The following is a 26,423-nucleotide window of genomic DNA, read 5'->3' on the forward strand; positions in this document are numbered from 1 at the left end:
CCAGTTGGGATTGAGGATTTTCCTGTTGATTTTGTTTGAATTTTATGCGAACGACGTGGACATCTGTATTCGTGTCAGTAACGTTTTAACTATGAAGAAAACATACCATTTGTTCAATTCCAGCAGCATGTGTTTGTTGGTTCTAGTCGGTCTAAAGAGATGCTGAAATTCTTTGCTTAGCTTATATTAAGCGGCTAGCTAGTTAGTGGTAAATCATATGACGGACTGTGTTGCATGCAAAAGTTTTTCCATAACCAGTAATCTAGCTAACATTAGTAACTATTATTGTTATGTAACAGTAGTTAACTATAGTTTGACGAATGTATGACATTGTTTTTGTATCCAATTCTGTAATCCCTTAAATACATTTGAAAGGTTTTTTTGTTTTACATTGACGCGTTTTTTTTTTATCTGGCGCGAGATCTGGCTCATTGTTCTGACGTGTTAACAAACGTTAACTTGTCAAGACCTTTGCACTGTTAGCTTAACGTTATTCATCATCAGATGTTTCTTATAGTGTTATTAACTAATGCGTACAGTACATGTCTCCTGACCTGGTGTTTCAGGCACTGGCCGAAGGCAATGGATTTCTTGTTTAGTGTTCCTACGTCAGTTTGCTGTTTTGGTTAATCTGATTTCCCAGTTCAGTGTTGGTTACCTTCTGTGGTTAACATTTGACATTAATAAACCAGAATAAAATGGCTCCTTAGGTATTAGATAATATGGAAAGGTTTGGTTTGCCATATTTACGCCATGTTAACACTCAACTAGCCAAATCATTGCACGGTATTCCAGATATTTTGACTCTGGTAACATTGTGGAGGCGGTGGAAGAGGTTTTGCCAGGACAGGGGCAAATTATTAATTGCACAAGAAACCACACGATCTTTGGTTATTGAATGAAAGTTAGTAGATTGAAGTGGCCGCCATTGATTGGTTTAGATGTGGACACCGTGGCAGAAGGAGCCACAGTAACCCTGGTGTTAAGTTATGTTTGCTCTGATAAGCAGTGTTAACTTGATAGGCTCGAAATCATTGCTTGGAATATGTCCTGAAAAGTCATGTAATGCTAGTAGGGGTTAACATTTCGATTAATTTTGCTGCCGACTAACTGACCCTCATTAAGCGGTCAACAAACGGTAAAAAAAACAACAACATCCAAACAGTGAAATGACGTGACCAACAAAGTACTATCAGATATCTGTATATAATGAAGAGACGCTTATGTTTCCACCTTAACAACGGGAGGCATGAAGGCAGGCGACAAGCGTAGGCCCAAAATAAGTCCGTATACGTTTTGGACTGATTTTGGCGAGACGGAAACCTCTCGCTTCGCCTCATCCTCTCTGATACCATGCATGCATAAAAGGACCTGACATTATTAATTAACAGCTTAATGGAAACGTGCAAGCCTATTATCTTAGTCAAAAGACTATAGACTATTATTGAACATGTAACTCCTGTAATGAAGCAACTAATAAAACGTACTTTTCAAACATTTGCCCAAATGCAATTAACAGTTCTAAGCTGAGCAGTTCCATATGCGAGAGATTTAGAAAGTAGTTGCTATTAGATTCCCCCTCTGATGGGTTTGCTAATATGACTAGGATTGTCCTTTTGGCTTCTCGACAACGAAAGTTTATATGGAAACCAATAGAACAGGAGATAAATGCTGGTTAATGGCATGACGAAGTCTTTGTTAGAATAATTGCCTTCATGTTTCTAGGGGTGGTTTTTCACATAGCTACTTTGAAGCCAGGTAAAACATGCCTCATTATTTGAAGTAAAGTAAAACATTCAGGTTTCAAGCAATTGTACCACTTCAAACTCACATTGCAAAGTTGTGGGTGGTGTTGATAGCCAACGGTAGGCCTATACATCCGAATGGGAGGCGCGCTTTACGAGTTGAGATTGGGAAATAAAAATAGCTCCAATTTGTTAAATTTTAAAATGACAATTCATAAGGAAATAAAATATACCCAAATATATGGATTTCACATGACTGGGCAGGGGCCGCAGCCATAGGCCCAACCACTGGGGAGCTAGGCCTAGCCAATCAGAATGTTTTTCCACACACAATGGCTTTATTATAGACAAATACTTCTCAGTTTCATCAGCTGTCAGGGTGGCTGGTCTTAGACGATCCTGCAAGTGAATAAACCGGATGTGGAGGTCCTGGGCTGGTATGGTTACACGTGGTTGTAAGGCCAAATTCTCTAAAACATTTTTGGTGGCTTATGGTAGAGAAATGAACGTTAGAAATGAATGTCTGGTGGACATTCCTGCAGTCAGCATGTCAATTGCATGCTCCCTCAACTTGAGACATCGGTGGCACTGTGTTGTGACAAAACTGCAAATTTTAGTGGCCTTTTGTCCCCAGCACAAGGTGTACCTGTGTAATGATCATGCGGTTTAATCAGCTTCTTGATATGCCACACCTGGCAGGTGCATGGATTTTCCTGGCAAAGGAGAAATCCTCATTAACAGGGATATAATACAAGTGTGCACAAATTATAAGGGCTCTTTGTGCATATGGAAAATTTAACTTGGGACCAACATTTGACATATTGCCCTTAATTTTTATAAAGTATATTTTCAGTGGCTAACCGATTAACATTTCACCAGTAACATCCCAAAATGCTAGTGAATGAATATCTTTTCCCAATGTGCACTTTCACAATGAAAAAGTAGCCTACATTCACTATCACACGCATCTACATTTTGCTCCTCATGAAGTCTTTTTAAAAGCTGTATTTTGAAAGACTGGTACAATAAGCTGAGTCCTTGTTTCATGAGCCGCTTCAACTTGTTTCATTTTATTCTTGAGTAGAACGCCCAATTAGTGTTGAGCTGTGGGATCAAGCCAAATTCTGTCCTCTGATCACATTACTGATGTCTGAGAACCAGGGCTGGGCCGATGTATGATTCAATCGAACATATAATATTTGACATTGATCTGTCATGTTGTGCAAGATCATACTCTTATTTGATCTTTACAAATCATTGCAGTCTGGAATTATCTAGACATTAACAGCTAAAAATGATTATATTGGATATGGTGATATTTGGAGTAGCATATCGTAGAAGGGTTCTCCCCAAATATTGCCCAACCCTACTAAGAACAATTTTATAATTAAGGCTAAGACCTGGGGGTGGCTCTGGGTTTCTGCATGAAGGGTATTAAACTAGGCCTTTGAAAGTGGAACAGGTCTAGCTTTCCCTTTGTATTGTGGCACTGGACAAACCCCATCTCACACAGCACAAGTTTCAAATGGACTGTGCAAAACTAGTTTTGCTTTTGTCATTTTACTTAGCATTTTTGACCCATTTTATAGAATATTATGGTTGCTTTTCTGGAATCAGCAAGTATTTAGATCAGGGATGGGCAACTTTGATGGGGGTGGGGACCACCTGAAAATAATTCTGAATGGATCATGAGATGCTGCCCTTATTTATTATTTTTGTTAATTGTGTGCGATTATACACATTCTGCCATTGGGTGTAGAGAGAATGTGGCAGTTTTAAAGCATGTTTCTGCAATTCTACAGATTTTTTAAAACCTGGAGTGGAGAGGAATGTTTGCAGGTTTTAATATATCTGATGGAGACTAACACAATCATTGGGGGCCCCTCCGGCCGGTAATTTGACCATGATAACAATTTTAGATAGTTTAGCGGACAGTTAATTTAGTAATCTAAAACATTGTAGCGGACATGAGCTAATTGACTCACTATAGAGTGGGCTTATCTGAGGACCTTCAAAAGGGTGGCCACGGGTCTCCAGTTGCCCATCCCTGATTTAGATTGTCTTCTATTTGCTGCCTAATTTAAATAGGTTCATATAAATAAGTTTGAGCGCAGACATTTCTTCCTCTGCTGGAGTTTTAGTCCAACAAGTGAAGTGCACCTGATGTTTATGCTTCTTGCTGGAATTTTATATTTATACTTTATCATTCGGCAATTGGTCCCTAGAGTAAAGGCATAAGCCACAAGAAATGATGTGGAGCTGGCATTTAATTGCCTCATTCAACCCTGTGAGGTTCTCTGCTGACTTCATGATTTGTGGTGGTTACGATGGAATAAAGTACATTAATAACATTTATACCAGCCTACTTGGAAATTGGGCCTTGAGATTGATGCAGGGTTGCATTGACATTTAGGAACTGAAGGGTTCAGATTCTGAGACACAGGATTTTGTGCAGATCTCAGGACACTGAATCAAATCCTGTTCCTTCCCTGGAAAATGGGAGAATGATGTTGGCAGGGGTTGAATTCCTAAACGCAATCGCAGCAACTCAGAGGGAGGAAATCCTAATGGTTTGTCTGCTTGAGGCTGCGCTCAATGTCCGGCTTAGATTTGGGCAGACATTTCTTTTCACAAGTCTTCTCTCTTGAAACAACTAGAATTAGTCACCAGGGTTGGGGTCAATTCCATTCCAATTGCTTTTAAATTAGGAACATTGGAATTGGTATTGGAATTGGAATTTCATTTTGCTTCCTAAATTGACTGTCCTTACTTGGTCATTTTCAGAGGGTCAGATGGTTGTTCAATGGGTCAATACTATATATCTATTCTGAGCAAACATCCAATGTATAACTTTGTAGTTCAGAATCAGGCAGTGCAATGAAGAGTATCCCCATTGTGTGTGTTTTGGAAACTCAATGAAAGTTGGTATTTTCTAGGTCATCGGGATATTATTTCTTTAGCTTAGAGCTTGTTTGTGGCATGAAGGACCTTGAAGACGTCAGCCAGAGATGCATGCCCAGTTTAGATTACTTTGATTTTAAGGGTGGTCAAGTGAGTAGCTGCACATCTTGATTTCGCTGACCGCTCACTGAGGAAGTGCAATGAGAATGGTGTGTGTGTCGGGGCGGAAAACCAGAGTCCTTTTCCAGACATCCTCCTGTCAGCCCTGTGACATTTATCAGGTCAGGGAACAAACACTTTTCAAACATGGCCGATCAGAGAAACCCGGGTGGGCAGGGAGGAGGAGCCCGGTGAAGTCACCCCATTAGAAGGCAAGATTGAACAGTCCCTGACCCCCTCCTCTATCTTAATCACAGCCAGGATCAATATGTGCTTACCTTAACAGCTTCTGTTTATTAATAATATACACTGTGAGATGAATATGCCGCAGGGATCACACAGCAGCCAGGGTTAATAGGTTGAATGAATGATGCTGCAGTGTTTAAGTATCAGGGCTACCAAGAGGGCTTTGGGCTGCAGTCAGAGCGCGGTAGGGGGAGGATCTCTCCACTGTGGGGCCTTAATTAGCTGCATCTGATACACACTGGCTGGAATTTCTTTAACATATCATTTCTTTCCTTGCAAATGTATGAATTGTGGTTGAAAGTGAGACAGTGTTTTTGAGAGCTTTTTAGAGTCTGTTAGTTCCAAATAGGTTATGTTATAATGTGCTAGGCCTGTATCCCACATTCCTGTCTCCCAGTCATTGAAGTGTGGTTGAGAAGGAGGGACCAGGAGATTTTATACGATGTTCCTTTAGGCTGTCGTCGAGGTGTGTATTAAAACACACAAGTAGCAGGTTGTTTTTATGGACATGTTACCTCGGCAGTGCCTCAGAGTCTTGGGGACCTCTGTATTCCTCCAGTAGTAAAATTGGACTCCTGCTCGGAAAGACCCATGAAGGCATTGAGTGTTCTTGCATGACTTACCATCAGTACAATACATACACTTTCAGAAAGTCGTTAATAGCGTGACTGCCCATTAGTGTGTTTTGAATCCCCATGGTTTTGTCCTTAGTTTGCGTTTTTAAGAATGGCAGGCGGCCCAGGTGTTTTCTCAGCTTTAGCTTCCTCTGAGCAGCATGTAGGATAAGAGTGGGTGTGACTAATTACATTCAAGTTTTGTCACATGCACAAGTGCATTGAAATGCCTAACTGGCAAGCTCATTCCCTTGTAGCTCTGCCCCAACTTCCCTATGCTATCTATGGAATAAACCCCAGCATTTCCTCGCTGCTGACACAGAAGGGCTGGACAGCAGCAGAATGCTCGATTTAACATTAAAAAAAAATATATTAAACATGATCACCTCAATTCCTTCCTGAAATGTAATTTTTCCACTGTTAGGGATGTAATGATTCACAGATATACATTGGTTCCTGATTCACTGCATTGGTCCATGGACCATAAACTGATCCAAATGTAGCATGAATCCAAAGTTGTGTTATATTGTCATTGGCTATGTCATAGCTCATTTATGAACAAATATTGAGAAATTAGTGGGTGATGGTGATTTCAGAATGAAAGTGTGGGTGGGCAGAAAATAGGCTACATTGTCCCTCCCATCAAAAAAACCTGATAGTCTGATAGGAGTGGTATATACCTAGTCTCTCTTATGGCTCAGGTGCCTACGTGCTGAAAAAATATATAAACCCAACACCATACACAAAAAGCTTATTTCTCTCAATTTGGGCACAAATTTGTTTACACCCCTGTTAGTGAGCCTCTCTCATTTGCCAATCCATCCACCTGACGGGTGTGGCATATCAAGAAGCTGATTTAAACAGCACACATTACACAGGTGCATCTTGTGCTGGGGACAAAAGGCCACTCTAAAATGTGCAGTTTTGTCACAACACAATGGTAACATGGATTTTGTGTTATAGATATGTGGTAGTAGAGGGCTGAGGGCGCACACATAATATGCTGTGAAATCTGTTATGAATGTATTGTAATGTTTTTAAACTGTATAACTGCCTTCATTTTGTTGGACCCCGGGAAGAGAAGAGTAGCTGCTGACCTGACCATTACAAATACAAATGTCAACCGCAGACCACGTGTAACCACGCCAGAACAGGACCTCAACATCCAGTTTCTTCATCTGCGGGATCATCGGAGACCAGCCACTAAGACAGCTGACAAACCGAAGAGTTTTTCTGTCTAATAAAGCCCTTTTTGAGAGGAAAAACTCATTCTGATTGGGTGGGCCTATGCCCTCCCAGGGCTATACATAGCTGCACCCTTGCCGAGTCATGTGAAATCCATAGATTTGGGCCTAATACATTTTTCAATAGAATCATTTCCTGATATGAACTGTAAGTAAAAATGTTTATTTTTGTTCATTATAGTATGTAAATCATTTTACACACACCAATATACAGCTCCAGCTCAGAGGGCTATTTCATGAACTCAGCAGCAGATTTGAGTTTGGAATGGAAAATTAATGTGTTTATGCAAGAAATGTTAGGCTAGTGCATTGTATTGCACTGAATTGCATCAATTTGTTCTCTAATTAAACCAAATAGCACCAAATCATTTAAAACTACATCGTAACGGAGCCCATATCGGCCGATAACTCAACCAATATTCAACAAATAGATTGAAAAAATGGAATCTCATGTTTCTGAACACTTGCAGCCATTCTCATGCTGCCATTATTGTCACAATGTATGCAATCATTTGAAGCATAGTTATTGGACAATTACTCTTTTGGATGGCAATTTACGAGTATTCAGTATGGAAAAATGACAATTAAATTTCCCCGCTGTAAAACAGTATACTCTGCAGATGTATCGGTAAGTTTAGTCTCCCAAAACATTTGAATCCGTATTGGACCAAAAGAACCATATCAAACGGGATCTAATCATTTTGAAAGATACACATTCCTAACAGTAAATGTTCAGTGTACAGTAATGCTCCTGGTCCTAGAGCCATGATGCCTGTTTTTCTGCTCCAGCACTACTAGGCTGTATGCACGGTTATATTGTTAGTGCCTTTTACAGCATGTTAATATTATTTATTTGCTTCCATAATAGAACTGACATTTTAAGTATACATGGACAGCCTTGTGGCATTTACAGATGGCGATCAGATGGTATTCATGAGCCGGTCAGGTTATTAACCTGGGCTGAAATGAGAAGTGACCTACATGATCACGACTAAAACTTTAAAGGTCTCATCTGCCCAAAGGTACCTACTTACTTTGGAGCAGTGCGTTGCGTAATGGTATGCTTGGCCTTAGCTCATCACAATGCTTTCGCACAGTCAAGGCAGGGGAAGAATGTATGAGTAGGGCTGTCAGATTTCATGTAACCGTTCAGACACGGTTTTGACGCTTCTTCAAAACTGCTCTCTGATGCTGCTGATGGTCGTTAGTAGCCTGCCAAACTTAGTAACAGCCATCGCTAATGGGCTGGTACTCAGCACGCCATTGTCCCCCTTAATCACTCTGACATCAATGCAAATGAAATTACAAATCAAACATTTCATGAGAGCGCATTGTTTGAGTGGAATAGTATCACCTGTTGTGAAGCAAGAGCCAGCTTCTCAAGGGTGGTTGATGGATGGAATTAAATGTGTTCCCTGAAGCTTTCCTGATATTATGCACACTGTAAAGCGACGTAATCGGAGTAGTCTACCTGGCTGGCATGAAAAGGGTCCTCAATTCGCAATTCAAGTGCATGCGGATGACGTCCCCCCCGTTCCGACAGTGGCCCATTCTAAATCAAAACTAATTTCACAGGTTATTTAGGCAATGTAAAGAAGACAAGTTTAAATTAAGAATAGTCTGATGGGTGAGAATATCACCTGTGAATGATGCCCAGCGTGTCCAATTGGGCAAGAAATGGCACATGCAATTTTTAAATAGATTTTTTTCAAATCATATTCTCGCATGCATCATGAAGCCTAGCCCATAGGCCTATATGTTTTGATAGGGTTTGTTTCACAACTAAAGTGGCTAAATTACTCTAAGCGTAACCTATAGGCATAGGGCGACTAGGATGCTGGCCTTCTAGGCAGAGTTTCTCTGTGTCTGTCCTTTTTCCCATTATTCATCTTTTATTTTTTTGGCCGGTCTGAGATGGGCTTTTTCTGGCCGGTCTGAGATGGGCCTCCCACTCTTTCTATTGTGGTTAGAGCCAGTTTGCACTGTTCTATGAAGTGAGTAGTACACAGCGCTGTACGAGATCTTCAGTTTCTTGGCAATTTCTCGCCTTTATTTCTCAGAACAAGAATAGACTGATGATTTTCCGAAGAAAGTTATGTTTCTGGCCAATTTGAGCCTGTAATCGAACCCACAAATGCTGATTCCCCAGATACTCAACTAGCCCAAAGGAGGCCAGTTTTGTTGCGCCTTTAATGAGAACAACAGTTTTCAGCTGTGCTAACATAATTGCAAAAGGACTTTTTTAATGATCAATTAGCCTTTTTTAAATTATAAACTTGGATTAGCTACCACAACGTGCCATTGGAACACAGGCGTGATGGTTGCTGATAATGGGCCTCTGTACGCCTATGTAGATATTCCATTAAAAAATCTGCCGTTTCCAGCTACAATAGTCATTTACAACATGAATAATGTCTACACTGTATTCCTGATCAATTTGATGTTATTTTAATGGGCAAAATGTGCTTTTCTTTCAAAAACAAGGACATTTCTAAGTGACCCCAAACTTTTGAACGTGTGTGCATTTAAATTATTACTAGGCTATATGTTAAGACCAGATTACTTGAGAATAGTCTGATGGGTGAGAGAATTGTCATGTGCTTGTCAAATTGTGAATGAGAGATTGATGAAGTGTGCAGCCTGTGCAAGAAACGGATCAGAGCGCATGCCTTACAATGTATTAGAAATGCAACATATAGCCTAATGTTTGTATTAAAATGAACGTTGCATAAATAACTCTAAATTAAGCATATAGGAACCCCTGTTTCAAATTATTACTTTGTTAACTGCTCAACACATGTTCGCCCTCACTCGGAAATCATTTGGGGAAAAATATATTTTCTCTTCAGATATGTTCAATTGTATTCTTATTATTAAAATGCAACGGGAAAGATAAGCAAACCTCGTCTGCTAAATTAACTTGTGTAGCCATATGGCATACGCTATTCTGATATAGAAACATTTTCTTCATATCATAATGTTTTCTTTAGACCTGCATAAACTAAATAATGGATTTATTGTGATAGTGTAGGTTATATGAAATTTATATTTTAGACTTTTTAAAAATGTATACTGAGCAAAAATATAAACACAGCACGCAACAATTTTACTGAGTTACAGTTCATATAAGGAAATCGATTGAAATAAATTCAATAGGCCCTAATCTATGGATTTCCTATGACTGGGCAAGGACGCAGCCATGGATGGGCCTGGGAGGGCATGGGCCCACCCACTGGGGAGCCAGGCCCAGCCAATAACAATGAGGTTTTCCACACAAAAGGGCTTTATTAGACATTTATTTTTAATTTAAACTTTTTTATTTAACTAGGCAAGTCAGTTAAGAACAAATTCTTATTTACAATATTGGCCTAGGAACAACTACCTTGACCAGGGGCAGAATGACAGATTTTACGTTGTCAGCTTGGGGATACGATCTAGCAACCTTTCTGTTACTAATCCAACGCTCTAACCACTAGGCTACCTGCTGCCCCTAATACAGTTTCATCAGCTGTCCGGATGGCTGGTCTCCAACGATCCCGCAGGTGAAGAAGCCAGATGTGCAGGTCCTGGGCTGGCGTGGTTACACGTGGTCTGCGGTTGTGAGGCCAGTTGGGCGTACTGCCATATTCTCTAAAATTACATTGTAGGTGGCTTGGGATAATTTCTGTCATTCAGTTCTCTGTCAATGGCTCTGGTGGACATTCCTGCAGTCAGCATGCCATTTGCACACTCCCTCAACTTGAAACATCTATGGCATTGTGTTGTGAAACAACTGCACATTTTGGTGGACTTTTATTGTCCCCAGCATAAGGTGCACTTGTATAATGAGTCAGCTTCTTGATTGACAACGTGGGGAGACGGACACATTCTCCGTAGGCTAAATTAAAGAGAACTGCCTCTTGATACTGCAATCTGACGCGTACTGTAGTGAATTAATTTACATGAAGATGGAGATCCATAGGCCTTAATGTTGCTTTTAACCTCTCTAGGGTAGGGGGCAGCATTCAGAATTTTGGATGAAAAGCATGCCCAAATTAAATGGCCTGCTACTTGGGCCCAGAAGATATGATATGCATAGAGAACACTCTAAAGTTTCCAAAACTGTTAGAATAGTGTCTGAGTATAACAAAACTGATTTGGCAGGCGAAAACCTGAGAAATCCATTCAGGAAGTAGTTTTTTTTGTGGGTTTTGTAGTTTTTTAAATTCAATGCCATTACAGTATCCATTGATTTAGGGTTCCATTTGCAGTTCCTATGCCTTCCACTAGATGTCAACAGTCTTTAGACATTGTTTCAGGCTTGTATTCTTATAAATGAGGGAGTAAGACCAGTCTGAATGAGTGGACTGTGTCGCAGAGCATTTTCATGCGCAATCTTGAGAGAGTGCATTTCTTTACCTTTTTATATTGACTACGTTATTGTTCGGTTTAAATATTATAGATCATTTAGGCTAAAAACAACCTGAGGATGGAATTTAAACATCGTTTGACATGTTTCTATGAACTTTACGGATACAATTTGGATTTTGTCTGCCTGTTTTGACTGCGTTTGAGCCTGTGGATTACTGAAGAAAACGCGCAAACAAAACTGAGGTTTTTGGATTTAAAGAGACTTTATCGAACAAAAGGAACATTTATTGAGGAAATTCATGTCTTCTGAGTGCCACCAAATGAAGATCATCAAAGGTAAGCAATTAATTTTATTTCTATTTCTGAGTTTTGGAATGCTTCTGCTTGGCTGGTTACTGTTTGTAATCATTTGTCAACTGGGCTATGTTCAGGGCTAGGTATGCTTTCGCCGAAAAGCATTTTATAAATCTGACACCGTGGTTAGATTAACAAGAAGTTAATCTTTAAACCTATGTAAAATGTTTGTTTTCTGAATTTTTATAATGAGCATTTCTGTATTTGAATTTGGCGCTCTGCAATCTCACTGGATGTTGGCTAGGTGGGACGCTAGCATCCCACATACCCTAGAGAGGTTAACCTGGAAAACCTGTTGACAGGCAGCAATGGTGGCAAGGTTCAGGATGATAAAACACTGTCTCACACTCTGATTGTGGCAGCCATGGATGGCAACCCTCCATATATAAGTGCTTGTAGAGCTCTCAAAGGTGTGAGCGCCTTGCCAAACACCAAGCGGTTACTTTGTGCAGTCAGTGCACGGGAGCCAGAGGGGAGGGAGTTGCACTCCAGTCTTTTGTGTGCCAAGAGGAGGTGACGTGCCTCCGAAATGGCTGAGCTGTTTCATAATTTGCCTGAGATAATAGTATGGAATGAGCAGTATTCCCACTTGACAGCTCAACTGCCCAAAACCGTTTCGAGAACATTGTTGGTGGTAATTCCCCCCCGCCCCACACATCCCCTCTGATGAACTACTACTGATGAGTAAATAGTTATTACAAGCTTCACGCTCCTCCGCTCTTTGTAAGCTGTGTCATGCAGCCGAGCTGAACAGGCATGTTTTAATGAAAGCAAGGCACTCTGCAGACCAGAGTTAATCAGTGTACCAGCGTTGGAGAGGGCTTGAGGAGGAGGGGAGCGGGGCAATAGGATGCTGTTGCCTTTAGGTTAAAGAACTGGAAGGTTGATTCAATTAGCTGAAAATGAGAGATCAAAGGGAGTTTAAAAAAACTGTTTTTGAAGCAGCAGTACAAGATTAGAGAAACTAATAATCTCCTCAGTTCTGTCTACCTTCAAGAGATCACCGATCCTCCACCAAATGTACACCTGGAGAGGCCTACAAGCCACAGTGTCATGCACCCACTGTGAAATTTGGTGGAGGATCGGTGATCATCTGGGTGTGCTTCAGCAAAGCTGGAATCGGGCAGATTTGTCTTTGTGAAGGATGCATGAATCAAGCCACGTACAAGATTGTCCTGGAACAAAACTTGCTTCCTTCTGCTCTGACAATATTCCCCAACTCTGAAGATTGTTTTTTCCAGCAGGACAATGCTGCATGCAGCCAGGTCAATCAAGGTGTGGATGGAGGACCACCAGATCAAGACCCTGTCATGGCCAGCCCAATCTCCAGACCTGAACCCCATTGAAAACCTCTGGAATGTGATCAAGGGGAAGATGGTCACAAGTCCTCCAAAAAAACAGAGCTGCCTGAAATTTTGCACCAGGAGTGGCATACAGTCACCCAACATCAATGTCAAAGACTGGTGGAGAGCATGCCAAGACGCATGAAAGCTGTGATTGAAAATCAGGGTTATTCCACCAAATATTGATTTTTGAACTCTTTGTAAGTTAAAACATTTGTTTAAAAATGAATATGAACTTATTTTCTTTGCATTATTCGAGGTCTGACCAACACTGCATATTTTTTGTTATTCTGACCAGTTGTCATTTTCTGCAAATAAATGCTCTCAATGACAATATTTTTATTTAGAATTTAGGAGAAATGTTGTCAGTTTTATAGAATAAAACAAAAATGTTAATTTTACCCAAACACATACCTATAAATAGTAAAACCAGACAAAATGATCATTTTGCAGTGATCTCTTCATTTTTCCCAGAGCTGTATATAGCGATTCGATACTGGGATTTCATTGCAATTTGATGTTCTAAACATATTTCATTTTATATGTCTGCTGCAGAGAGATGAGAGGGCATGAGAAAACGAGTTTAGATTAGGGATTTACAAGTACTGAAATGTTGGCTCACTGTTTTAAAAGATGGAGAACAAGCTATAGGAGGAAAATACCGGCGTTTTGGCACAAGTACATCCGACTAGCTTCTTTTTTTACAAGTCAGTACTTGAAGTCATATCAAAATATTGTCACAAAATAATATTGTGATATGTAACTGCATCAATTTTTTTGTGAAAAATGTATCACAACTTTTTAGACCAACGGTCTCCAACAGATCGCAAGCTACCAGAAGCTCGCAGTCCAGCTATGAGTAGCTCGTCAAACAATTCTGAAAGTCCATCTGACTTTTTATTTTTTTATTTCACCTTTATTTAACCAGGAAGGCTAGTTGAGAACAAGTTCTCATTTGCAACTGCGACCTGGCCAAGATAAAGCATAGCAATTCGACACATACAACAACAGAGTTACACATGGAATAAACAAAACATAGTCAATAATACAGCAGAACAAAAGAAAACAAAAAGTCTGTGTACAGTGAGTGCAAATGAGGTAAGATAAGGGAGTTAAGGCAATAAATAGGCCATGGTGGCGAAGTAATTACAATACAGCAATTAAACACTGGAATGGTAGATGTGCAGAAGATGAATGTGCAAGTAGATACTGGGGTGCAAAGGGGCAAGATGATAAATAAATACTCTATGGGCATGAGGTAGGTAGATAGATGGGCTGTTTACAGATGGGCTATGTACAGGTGCAGTTATCTGTGAGCTGCTCTGACAGCTGGTGCTTAAAGCTAGTGAGGGAGATGTGAGTCTCCAGCTTCAGAGATTATTGCAGTTTGTTCCAGTCATTGGCAGCAGAGAATTGGAAGGAAAGACAACCAAAGGAGGAATTGGCTTTGGGGGTGACCAGTGAGATATACCTGCTGGAGCGTGTGCTACGAGTGGGTGCTGCTGTGGTGAGCAGTGAGCTGAGATAGGGCGGTGCTTTACCTAGCAGAGACTTGTAGATAACCTGTAGTCAGTGGGTTTGGTGACGAGGATGAAGCGAGGGCCAACCAACGAGCGCATACAGGTCGCAATGGTGGGTAGTGTATGGGGCTGTCATGAACATAAAGCTACCCGCTACTATCCAATCATAGACACGTTGACATTCCACCCCTGGTTAACCACTATTGGCTTATAAAGCAACACAATATCTGCCAATTAATTTCAATATTGCCCTTGTCTGTCTTTGGCACCCAATTGTCTTATCACTCCATAAATATGGAGAGTTAGCGACGCTAGTAGGCTAATGGTAACTGTCTTGTGGGTAGACCTACAGACGTTCCCCAAAAACTTCTCAATTCAGTTTTAAGTAGGCTTACCTGACATGTATCATTTATTATTTTGATCAATTGGGTGGCCATTGTTTTGCGAACTCCTAACAGAAAACATAGCTAGACCTACACATTCTTCTCTTTAAAGGGGAATTACTCCTCAAAATCGGTCATCTGCTATTTAAGCATCGACTTGGACTCAGAACATCCATTTTCGTTGTTTCTCTGAGAGTAAAAAACATAAGCTGGAAAAATAAAACCAAACTGAATTAAAGAAAATACGGAAGAGAATTTTATGGTGCCTCCTTGGTTGTTTATTTTGCCAGGTATATTGACAGATCCCATCTCTTGTACACCAAGGACCTGGCGCAGGGTAGAGGAGAAAAATGTGCCTATTTGAAAGCTATAAAATTGTAGCTCATGACCATGTTACATTTTGTTAAGTAGCTCTTATGCTAGAAAAGTTTAGAGATCCCCGAATTAGCGTAGCCGGCGCTACACAAAACGCAGAAATAAAATATAAAACATTCATTACCTTTGACGAGCTTCTTTGTTGGCACTCCTATATGTCCCATAAACATCACAATTGGGTCTTTTTTTCGATTAAATCGGTCCATGTATACCTAAAATGTCCATTTATGAAGACCGTCTGTTCCAGGAAAAAACACCATTTCAAAACGCAACGTCATTTTTTTTTAATTAAAAAAGTTGCCTTTAAACTTTGACAAAACACTTCAAACTACTTTTTGTAATCCAACTTTAGGTATTAGCAAACGTTAATAATCGATCGAATTCATCACGGGGCTATCTTATTCAATAGCAGCAGGTCTTGAAATGATGGTCGATATTCTCTCTACCAAAACATCCTTTGTTGTGCCCTGATGACAGGAAGTGCCTTTTCTTCATTTCACCAAGGAATAACTTCAACCCAATTACCAAGACTGGCGACATCGTGTGGAAGCTGTAGGAATTGTCAACTGGGAGCTATCTATTTTCCCTTGCCATAGACAATACAGGCAACTGACGGATTGATATATATTACAGGCAACTGGCGGATTGATATATATATATTTTTTTGTGATCAGTTTTCCTTGGGGTTTTGCCCGCAACACACGTTCTGTTATAGTCACAGCCATGATTTAACCAGTTTTAGAAACTTCAGAGTGTTTTCTATCCACACATACTAATCATATGCATATACTATATTCCTGGCATGAGTAGCAGGACGTTGAAATGTTGCGCGATTTTTAACAAAAAGTTTTAAAAAGTAACCCGATCTCTAAGAGACCTTATGATCTGTGAACCGCACATGATCAGCCGTAGGTTGATGGTCAGGGGCCCAGAACATAATTAGTAGACTGCAAATAGGAAAGATGGCGCTGAAGGGTGACATCTTAGGTGTTCCAACCCAACTGCTGTTTTAGTGACTTAATCTCGCTTGCTTTTTTTGTACAGAAAGGTCGTACTATTATCACATATGACCGCTAAGCACCTCTGGACCTCAGATCGTCAGTTACTAACCTTGATTTCAACTTTAAATACGACTCTGCTGTTCCACTGTTCATACATGACCCTATTCCTTTGTTCCATGGGCTACCAAAACGCTGCATGCATAAACGTGGGAGACAAAGTGAAGTCCTAGTGCAATTGAGGCGAAGAGAAAACAGAACGGTACCCCCCTCCGTTAAAAAAAATAATTGGCAAATGTCCAGTCACTCGAGAATGAGATGGTTGAGCCTCATTTGAGAGTCTCCTATCATAAAGCGGGTAGAGCTGCACTATTATGCCTTACTGAAACGTGGCAGGATAATGACTCTATGCATGTAGTTCTCAGTGGATTCTCCATGCAGTGCCAGGATTGGATGGCGGCTTTGGAGAAAACAATAGGATGTCATGCCCCCCCCCCCCTCCCCCTCCCCCCATAAATAACAACTGGTGTGCTGCTTCAAGTGTGAAGGTAATCTCAAGTTTTTGGTCACCTGATATAGATTACCTCATGGTAAGTCCTTTTGGAGTTCTCATCTGTTCTCATCACAACTGGCTGTGATTGGGAATCCCATAGGGCAGCGCACAATCGTCGTCCGGCTTAGGGTTTGGCCGGGGTAGGTCGTCATTGTAAATAAGAATTTGTTCTTAACTGACTTGCCTAGTTAAATAAAATAATTAGAGTATGTGGGGCTTCATTTTCTCCCGTGCTCCTGACTGAATGTGCTGCCATAGAAATAGAATGAAGAGAACAGGCATCCTCATTCAGCTTAATGATGGCATAATGGGTAGACTGACGGCCTCAGTACATTCTTTTTTTACAGTTATTTTATTTTCAAGAAGGTCTTCATCCGTAACTGTTGGTTATACGGTAATTGTCCAGTCCTAGTATAATGACACCAAGATGTTGTTGTGTACAGATCATATGGTCTTGTATAGCTCCTAAAATGGCCACTTTCAATATGATTTTCTCAAATGTTTGTTCTGGTAACTCTCACATAGAGTATCACAATCTGAGATACCAAAAGTATTTTCCGCTCCCACTGGCTTGGAATCGCCTTGTTTGAGAGTGTGAGAGCTACTTGGCTCTCACTTCAGTTAGCACGGTTGCCAGCTACTTGGCTCTCACTTCAGCTTGCACGGTTGCCAGCTACTTGGCTCTCACTTCAGTTAGCACGGTTGCCAGCTACTTGGCTCTCACTTCAGTTTGCACGGTCGCCAGCTACTTGGCTCTCACTTCAGTTAGCACGGTTGCCAGCTACTTGGCTCTCACTTCAGTTAGCACGGTTGCCAGCTACTTGGCTCTCACTTCAGTTAGCACGGTTGCCAGCTACTTGGCTCTCACTTCAGTTAGCACGGTTGCCAGCTACTTGGCTCTCACTTCAGTTAGCACGGTTGCCAGCTACTTGGCTCTCACTTCAGTTAGCATGGTTGCCAGCTACTTGGCTCTCACTTCAGTTAGCACGGTTGCCAACTGTGGCTGGATGTACCCTCTTGCATTTTCCACCGCTGGACTTCTGTACCTGCATACAGATGAAAGAAAACAATGCACTCCCAGCCCTTCCCTCCTGACAGGGAAACTCAATCGGAGGGAATGAGATTCGCTCCGCCCTGAGCTGCTGCTGCTGCTTACAAAGAGCTGACGACATGGCTTTCAAGTAATGATTTTCACATTGGGCGCTTTTTGATTCTACACTGAACAAAAATATATACGCAGCATGCAGCAATTTCAAAGATTTTAATGAGTTAGTTCATAGAAGGAAATCAGTCAATAGAAATATATAAATTAGGCCCTTGTCTATGGATACCACATGACTGGGAATATAGAGATGCATCTGCTGGTCACAGATACCTTAATGTAGGGGCTTGGATCAGAACCAGTCCGTATCTGATGTGACCACCATTTGTCTCATGCAGCGTTCCACATCTCCATCTCATCCACATAGTTGATCAGGATGTTGATTGTGGAATGTTGTCCCACTCCTCTTCAATGGCTGTGCGAAGTTGCTGAATATTGTCGGGAACAGGAACACGCTGTCGTACACGTCGATCCAGAGCTTCCCAAACATGCTCAATGGGTGACATGTCTGGTGAGTATGCAGGCCATGGAAAAATTGACATTTTCAGCTTCCAGGAATTGTGTACAGATCCTTGCGACATGGGACCGTGTATTAATATGCTGAAACATGACGTGATGGCGGCTGATTAATTGCATGACTCAGGATCTCATCACAGTATCTCTGTGCATTCAAATTGCAATTGATAAAATGCAATTGTGTTCATTGTCCGTACCATAACACCACCGCCAGCATGGGCCACTGTGTTCACGTTGTTGACCCACACAACACCATACACGTGGTCTGCGGTTGTGAGACTTGTTGGACATTTCCTAATTCTCTAAATCGATGTTGGAGGTGGCCTATGGTAGATGAATATTCAATTCTCTGGCAACAGCTCTGGTGAATATTCCTGCAGTCAGCATGCAAATTGCATGCTCCCGCAACTTGAGACATCTGTGGCATTGTGTTGTGACAAAACTACACATTTTAGAGTGTCCTTTTATGTCCCCAGCACAATATGCACCTGTGTAATGATCATGCTGTTTAATCAGCTTCTTGATATGCCACACCTGTCAGGTGGATGGATTATCTTGGCAAAGGAGAAATGCTCTCTAATATGAATGTAAACAAATTTGTGCACAATTTTAGAGAAGCGGTTTGTGCTTATGGTACATTTCTGGGATATTTTATTTCAGCTCATGAAACATGGAACAACACTTTACATATATATTTTTGTTCAGTGTCGATACAGTTCAAGTGTCCAGTCAATAGTTTACTATTTCTCTTTTGCAGTGGTGATGTTAGCATGGAAATCTTGGTGGGGCAAACAAAAAAATGTGGGATGCATGCCAGCAAAGCCACTACACAACAAAACACTTAACAATACATGAATTGCACTATAATGGTGACAAACAGTGCCCACAAACTGTTAAGGCCTACTAGGGTTGCACATTCTGGGGAATATTCAGAGGTGGACATTTTTGGCGGGAATTAATGGAAATGTATGCAAATTATTTTACCGTAATTTCCGGACTATAAGCCGCTACTTTTTTCCCACGCTTTGAACCTCGCGGTTTATATATGGATTTTTCCCGCTTTCACAAGATTCATGCTGCCAAAAAACTGAGCACCGTCACATAATGTGACGTAAATCGAGCGCGCTCAAACTTCCCATAATTCTGATTACGGTAGTCATTTTGTCACCCTCATCATGGCAAAGACACGGAGAAATGCATATGATGCAGCTTTCAAGTTGATCGATCTGGCTGTTGGAAAAGGAAATAGAGCAGCTGACAGCGTGGCGCATTGTCAAAAAATCCACTATCATCAACAGGTTTCGAAAGGCTGGACTGCTGAGTGTTGAAGAGGGCAGCGATCCAACATCGGATGAAGCAATTCTGAGGCTATTCAACTCCGACACCGAAGGAGATGACTTCAGTGGTTTCAGTGCACAGGAGGAAGAAGATAGTGACCAATGACTTTCTTGGTAGGCTACTGTTTAATTTTTGTTACAAGCCGTGATTAGTTTAAAAGCCTATTTATTTTTGTTACAAGCAATGTTTCGTCTAAAGGCTGTGTAAAGTTAATTTGTTTCAAAGTACCGGTAGGCACCTGCGACTTATAGACATGTGCGTCTTATTTATGTACAAAATACTTAAAAAAAAAAAAATAATTCAATGGGTGCGGTTTATATTCAGGTGCGCTTAATAGTCCAGCAATTACAGTAATACCATTTAAATGTAGATGTTTCTCTTAATGGATATATTTACCATATCATATAGGAGACAGAAACATAAACCTTTTTACCTTATCACGAGTAGACATAATTACAAATGATTAAATCCATCCAATAGAAAAAAAATACAATTTAGTTATGAACTTTAATTAAATTAATTGACTCTTCATTGAACAACAAAAGGGAATATTTAATTTTCCCCAATGAGCCATCGCATCTCTCAAATGTTTTTAACATACATCTGCAATATGATAACCAAAGCTTTAGTCTGGAAACTATCTTCCTCTCAGGCTTCCATGTCTTCTCCCTGGACCTCGTCAATGTCCACCTCTTGAACATCAGACTCTGAGGCCTCATCTTCACTTGTCAGGCTCAAAAAGCCTCCGATTTTCCCGGATGGCCACCAACTTTTCAACCCTTGTATTGGTCAGCCTGTTGCGTGCTTATAACCTTGCCCTCATCCAGGCCAAGGTGGCGAGACATTGTAGTGATGACACCGTAGGCCTTGTTGATCTCTGCACCATACAGGATGCTCTTGCCAGCATACTTGGGGTCCAACATGTACGCTGCGGCGTGTATGGGCTTCAGGCAGAAGTCTTCACGCTTTTTGATGTATTTCAGATCTGCAGTTTCCTCTGTTTGGAGCAACAGTGAAGAAGGCAGGACAGTACGGATTTCTTCTCTTACATCTGCAAGCAGTCTGAACATCAGACAGGATGACATTGGCTCAATCCGTGCAATGGCTACTGCTATAGGTTTCAGGCTGCTACCACTCTCCCAAAATACATCATCCAGCAGGATCCTCTTGATGGGGCTGTCCATATCGGCAGACTGTGATATGGTAATTTCTTGGACAGACTCCTTCCTCTCCAGTAGACTATCAAACATGATTTTTTTTAATTTATTTTTTTAACCTTAATTTTACTAGGCAAGTCAGTTAAGAACAAATTCTTATTTTCAATGACGGCCTAGGAACAGTGGGTTAACTGCCTGTTCAGGGGCAGAACGACAGATTTTGTACCTTGTCAGCTCGGAGATTTGAACTTGCAACCTTTCAGTTACTAGTCCAGTGCTCTAACCACTAGGCTACACTGCCGCCCCTGATGATAACACCACCCCAACGGGTGTTGCTGGGCAGCTTCAATGTGGGGCTCTTATTGTTCTCACTTTGCTTGGTGAGGTAGACTGCTACTATAACTTGATGACCCTTCATTTACCTAGACATTTCCTTGGCTCTCTTGTAGAGTGTATCCATTGTTTTTAGTGCCATGATGTCCTTGAGGAGCATTGAATCTGCATGAGCTGCACATCTAATGGGTGTGATGTGAGGGTAGGACTCCTCCTCCTCTTTAGACCAAGCAGCCTTTATGTTCACAGCATTGTCTGTCACCAGTGCAAATACCTTATGTTGTCCAAGGTCATTGACAACTGCAATCAGCTCATCTGCAATGTAAGGGGTTGCAAGGGGAATAACTTCTCCAAATCTAAAAGCGAGTGACGTTTGAAACGGTATTAGCGCACACCCAGCTAACTAGCTAGCCATTTCACATTGGTTACACCAGCCATTAGGCTGATAGGCTTGAAGTCATAAACAGCGCTGTGCTTGCGAAGAGCTGCTGGCAAAACGCACAAACGTGCTGTTTGAATGAATGATTACGGGCCTGCAGCTGCTCAGTCAGACTGCTCTATCAAATCAGACTTAATTATAACATAATAACACACAGAAATACGAGCCTTTGGTCATTAATATGATCGAATCCGGAAACTATAATTTCGAAAACAAAACGTTTATTTCAGTGAAATATGGAACCGTTCGGTATTTTATCTAACGGGTGGCATCCCGAAGTCTAAATATACTTGTTACATTGCACAACCTTCAATGTTATGTCATAATTACGTAAAATTCTGGCAAATTAGTTCGCAATGAGCCAGGCAGCCCAAACTGTTGCATATACCCTGACTCTGTGTGCAATGAACGCAAGAGAAACGACACAATTTCATCTGGTTAATATTGCCTGCTAAACTGGATTAGTAGTTACATCTAGTGATTATGATTGATTGATTTTTTTATAAGATAAGTTTAATGCTAGCTAGCAATTTACCTTGGCTTCTACTGCATTCGCGTAACAGGCAGGCTACTCATGGAGTGCAATAGTTAGAGCTTTGGACTAGTTAACTGCGGTTGCAAGATTGAAACCCCTGAGCTGACAAGGTGAAAATCTGTCGTTCTGCCCCTGAACAAGGCAGTTAACCCACAGTTCCTAGTCAGTAATTGAAAATAAGAATGTGTTCTTAACTGACTTGCCTAGTTAAATAGAAGGTCTAAAAAAAAATGTAAAAAATAATCATCGTAAATCGGCGTCCAAAAATACAGATTTCCGGTTTGTTATGAAAACTTGAAATCGGCCCTAATTAATCGGCCATTCTGATTAATCGGTTGACCTCAATAGAGACCGGTGTGTCTGCAGTCCCATGTGTCTGTGATCTTGTAGAATTCTGGTTGAGAGGTGTAGATGATTTAGTCAATATTTCCTTGCCCACGAACATTCGACCACCCATCAGAGATGATTGCAATACAGTCTGCTTTCTTTATGATTTGCTTGACCTTCACATGAACTCTGTTAAACTCTGCAAACAGCAAATGAGTAGATAAAGCATGTCTGGTTGGAGGGGTGTATGCTGGGTGAAGAATATTCAGAAATCTCTTCCAATAAACATTGCCTGTGAGCATCAGAGGTAAACCAGTTGCATACACAGCTCGAGCAAGACATTCATCAGCATTTCCCTGACTACGTTCCTCCATTGAGTCAAAAAAGCTTCTGATTCCAGGAGGACCGTAAGCTGTTGCTATCGATAAGGTGTCTGATTCATAATTTTCACCTCTAATAGAAGTAGAGGGACTTTTGTCAGATGTTGGTTGTTGTGAGCGATGAGAGAACTTTATGTGCTTGGCCAGATGATTCTGCATCTTTGTTGCATTCTGCACATTTTGCACAGTATTTGCAAATGTACACAGCGTTTCCTTCAACATTAGTTGTGGTGAAATGTCTCCACATATAATCACATCAAGAATTTTCTTGTAACGATTAGAAAGAAATTAGTAAAAAAAACATACAATTCCATGTACAGATAAAGTTACGAAGTTAGACAAAACAACTCCTTTTGTAAGACATGTTTTAGCAGGCTCACGCAAGCTAAAACCCAGATGGTAGCAAAAATTAATTAGCAGAAATTGTTAACAAGTTAGAAATGATTTAAACACACTTTGCTGTAGGCTAATATTTACTAGTTAACAAAAAATCATGTATGTCATGTAAAATATTCACCCCAGCCTGTATTGTTATCAAAACTTACCAGAGAGCATGCAGTCCTTGGTTCAGACAGAGTAATAGTGTGGGCTCAATAGCATCTCATTAGTGTGCAAGATCTTGAGAATCAGCTGCACATGTGATGGAAGAATGCACTGTGAGGGTTGCAATTCCATTGAATTGGGGATAGTTTAACTTCTCTGGGATATGTTGGACGGTAGCGTCCCACCTCGCCAACAGCCAGTGAAATTGAAGGGCGCCAAATTCAAAACCAAAATCCCATAATTTAAATTCCTCAAACATACAAGTATTTTACACCATTTTAAAGATAAACATCTTGCAAATCCAGCCACAGTGTCTAATTTCAAAAAGGCTTTAGGGCAAAAGCACACCAAACGATTGTTAGGTCAGCACCTAGTCACAGAAATCCATACAGCCATTTTCCAGCCAAGGAGAGGGCTCACAAAAATCAGAAATAGCGATTAAATTAATCACTATCCGTTGATATTCATCAGATGGCACTTACAGGACTTCATGTTACCCAATACATTTGTGTTTTGTTCGATAAAGTTCATCTTTATGTCCAAAAACCTCATTTGAAATTGGTGTGTTATGATCAGAAATGCATTGTCTCAAACTAACATCCGGTGAAAGGGCAGAGAGCCACAATAAATTACAGAAATACTCATAATAAACATTGATAAAAGATACATGTTATACATGGAAATACAGATAAACTTCTCCTTAATGCAACCGCTGTCAGATTTCAAAATGGCTTTATGGCAAAAGCACACCTTGCGATGATGTTATGTCAGCGCTAGTCACAGAAAAACATCCAGCCATTTTCCAAGAACGAGAGGTGTCAGAAATAGCGTTATAAATATTCACTTAACTTTGATGATCTTGATCGGAATGCACTCACAGCAATCCCAGTACCACAATAAATGTTTGTTTTGTTCAATGAAGTCCATTATTTATGTCCAAATACCTCCCTGTTTTCTTCACGCGTTTATCCCAGTAATCCAAATGCATAATGCGCGATCACTTGTTCAAACGAAATGTAAAAAGGCACTTAAGTCAAATGTTATATTACAGTTCATAGAAACATGTCAAACGATGTATAGAATCAATCTTTAGGATGTTTTCATCATAAATCTTCAATAATGTTCCAACCGGAGAATTCCTTGATGTCTTTTAGAAATGCATTGGAACGCAGCTACCTCTCACGGGCATGCGCGTGATTAACTCATGCCACTCTGCCAGACCTCTGGCGCAAACAGCTCTCATTCTCTCCTCCTTCACAGTAGAAGCCTCAAAGGTTCTAAAGACTGTTGACATCTAGTGGAAGCCTTAGTAAGTGCAATATGACCCCATAGACACTATATTCGATAGGCAATGACTTAAAAAACTACAAATCTCAGATATCCCACTTCCTGGTTGGATTTTCTTCTCAGGTTTTTGCCTGCCATATGAGTTCTGTTATACTCACTCAGACATCATTCAAACAGTTTTAGAAACTTCAGAGTGTTTTCTATCCAAATATACTAATTCTATGCATATTCTAGCTTTTGGGGCTGAATAGCAGGCAGTTTACTCTGGGCACCTTTTTATCCAAGCTACTCAATACTGCCCACATTCCCAAAGAAGTTAACCAAGATATGCAACAATACCTAGAATTGCTTTTTGTGTAGCCCACAAAAAAGGTTCTCTGTTAAAAGCTAATTTTTTTTTGATGAATTTAAGCGAAATTCCCCAAATTCCAGGGCTTAACTTCCCATGGAAAATTTAGTTTCCGACCCTTTGCAACCCTAGGGCCTACATAAAGCTGTCCCTACAGTTTACCACTGTTACACCTGGCTATCAGCAGAGCCTTGTCTGGAGGCTAAACGGTTAATTCAGCATTAATGTCTGCCTTTAAAAAAGCAAAGCTGAGATGGTTGACTTGCTTTAACAAATGTGGTTTCTACTGACAATTGAGATGTAGAAACTGGCATAATTGGATGACAAGTGGATAAGAGGCAATCTGTAATTTCGATTAAGACATTAATGAGCGAGCTAGAACGGACGCAGTCATAATTATTTGTTTAGCACTTTGAAATGTACAATGACAATTCAGAACATGGGCCGTTCTTAGTGTTCTCCCTGTACACCAAGTCAGAACCCTAGGATAAGTAAAGTGGGCATATAAGCAGACAATGAAAGCTAGGGATGCAAGATATGTCGGAATCTGCCAATATTAGCTACAAATGTCAACATCGGCATCGGCCCGATGTCTAGTTTAGATCAAGCTTCTTGGGAACGGCAGCAGATACAATCCCCCGGTTGTCTGTCCTAGTCGGAAATGTTAGCATGCGCTTGTTAGCATTTACCTAGCATCCGCTATGAGTATTCCTTAGTAATTGTTAGAATTCTGGTTAGTGTTGTTTTTTTGTGGGCCTTTTCATTAAAAAAATTAAATGGTGGCCTTTTATATGGTAATATCGTATACCCCGGGACAGGACAGGCAAGGTATGGAAATCTGGATACCAACCAACGCTCGTGGTAATGCATACTTTTTTTGCATACATTTTGGGTGAGGATGTATTTTTCTTCTGTAGACTATTACAGCAATTTTAAATATAAAATATAAGTCCTTCAATTATAATAAGTACTTAACTTCTTGAAACTCCCCATCCCGGATCCGGGTTTGTGACTAAAGCCTCAGGCTCATTAGCATAACGCAACGTTAACGATTTCTGAAAATCGCAAATAAAATGAAAATAATGCGTCTGCTCTCAAGCTTAGCCTTTTCTTAACAACACTGTCATCTCAGATTTTCAAAATATGCTTTTGAACCATAGAAATTGACTAATTTGTGTAAGAGTATGCAAAGCTAGCATAGCATTTTGAGTAGCATTTAGCACGCAACATTTTCACAAAAACCAGATAACCAAATAAATAAAATCATTTACCTTTGAAGAGCTTCTGATGTTTTCAATGAGGAGACTCTCAGTTACATACCAAATGCGCAGT

At 40.6% G+C, this 26,423-nt stretch overlaps 1 protein-coding gene across 5 annotated transcripts in view; it reads left to right on the top strand.

Moving 5' to 3' along the window:
* LOC135510992 (bifunctional heparan sulfate N-deacetylase/N-sulfotransferase 2-like) overlaps window positions 1-26,423 on the top strand; it is a 170,950-nt gene that overhangs the window by 460 nt on the left and 144,067 nt on the right. For 2 of the 5 annotated variants that reach the window (XM_064932400.1, XM_064932402.1), the window contains exon 2: window positions 19,702-19,854. The exons of the other annotated variants lie outside the window; for them this stretch is intronic. The gene's annotated coding sequence lies outside the window, so the exon portion shown is untranslated. The remainder of the gene's footprint in view (window positions 1-19,701; window positions 19,855-26,423) is intronic. 5 annotated transcript variants of the gene reach the window in all.

The sequence above is a fragment of the Oncorhynchus masou genome, chromosome 23 (genome assembly GCF_036934945.1).
Source record: "Oncorhynchus masou masou isolate Uvic2021 chromosome 23, UVic_Omas_1.1, whole genome shotgun sequence".
In the NCBI taxonomy this organism is placed as follows: domain Eukaryota; kingdom Metazoa; phylum Chordata; class Actinopteri; order Salmoniformes; family Salmonidae; genus Oncorhynchus; species Oncorhynchus masou.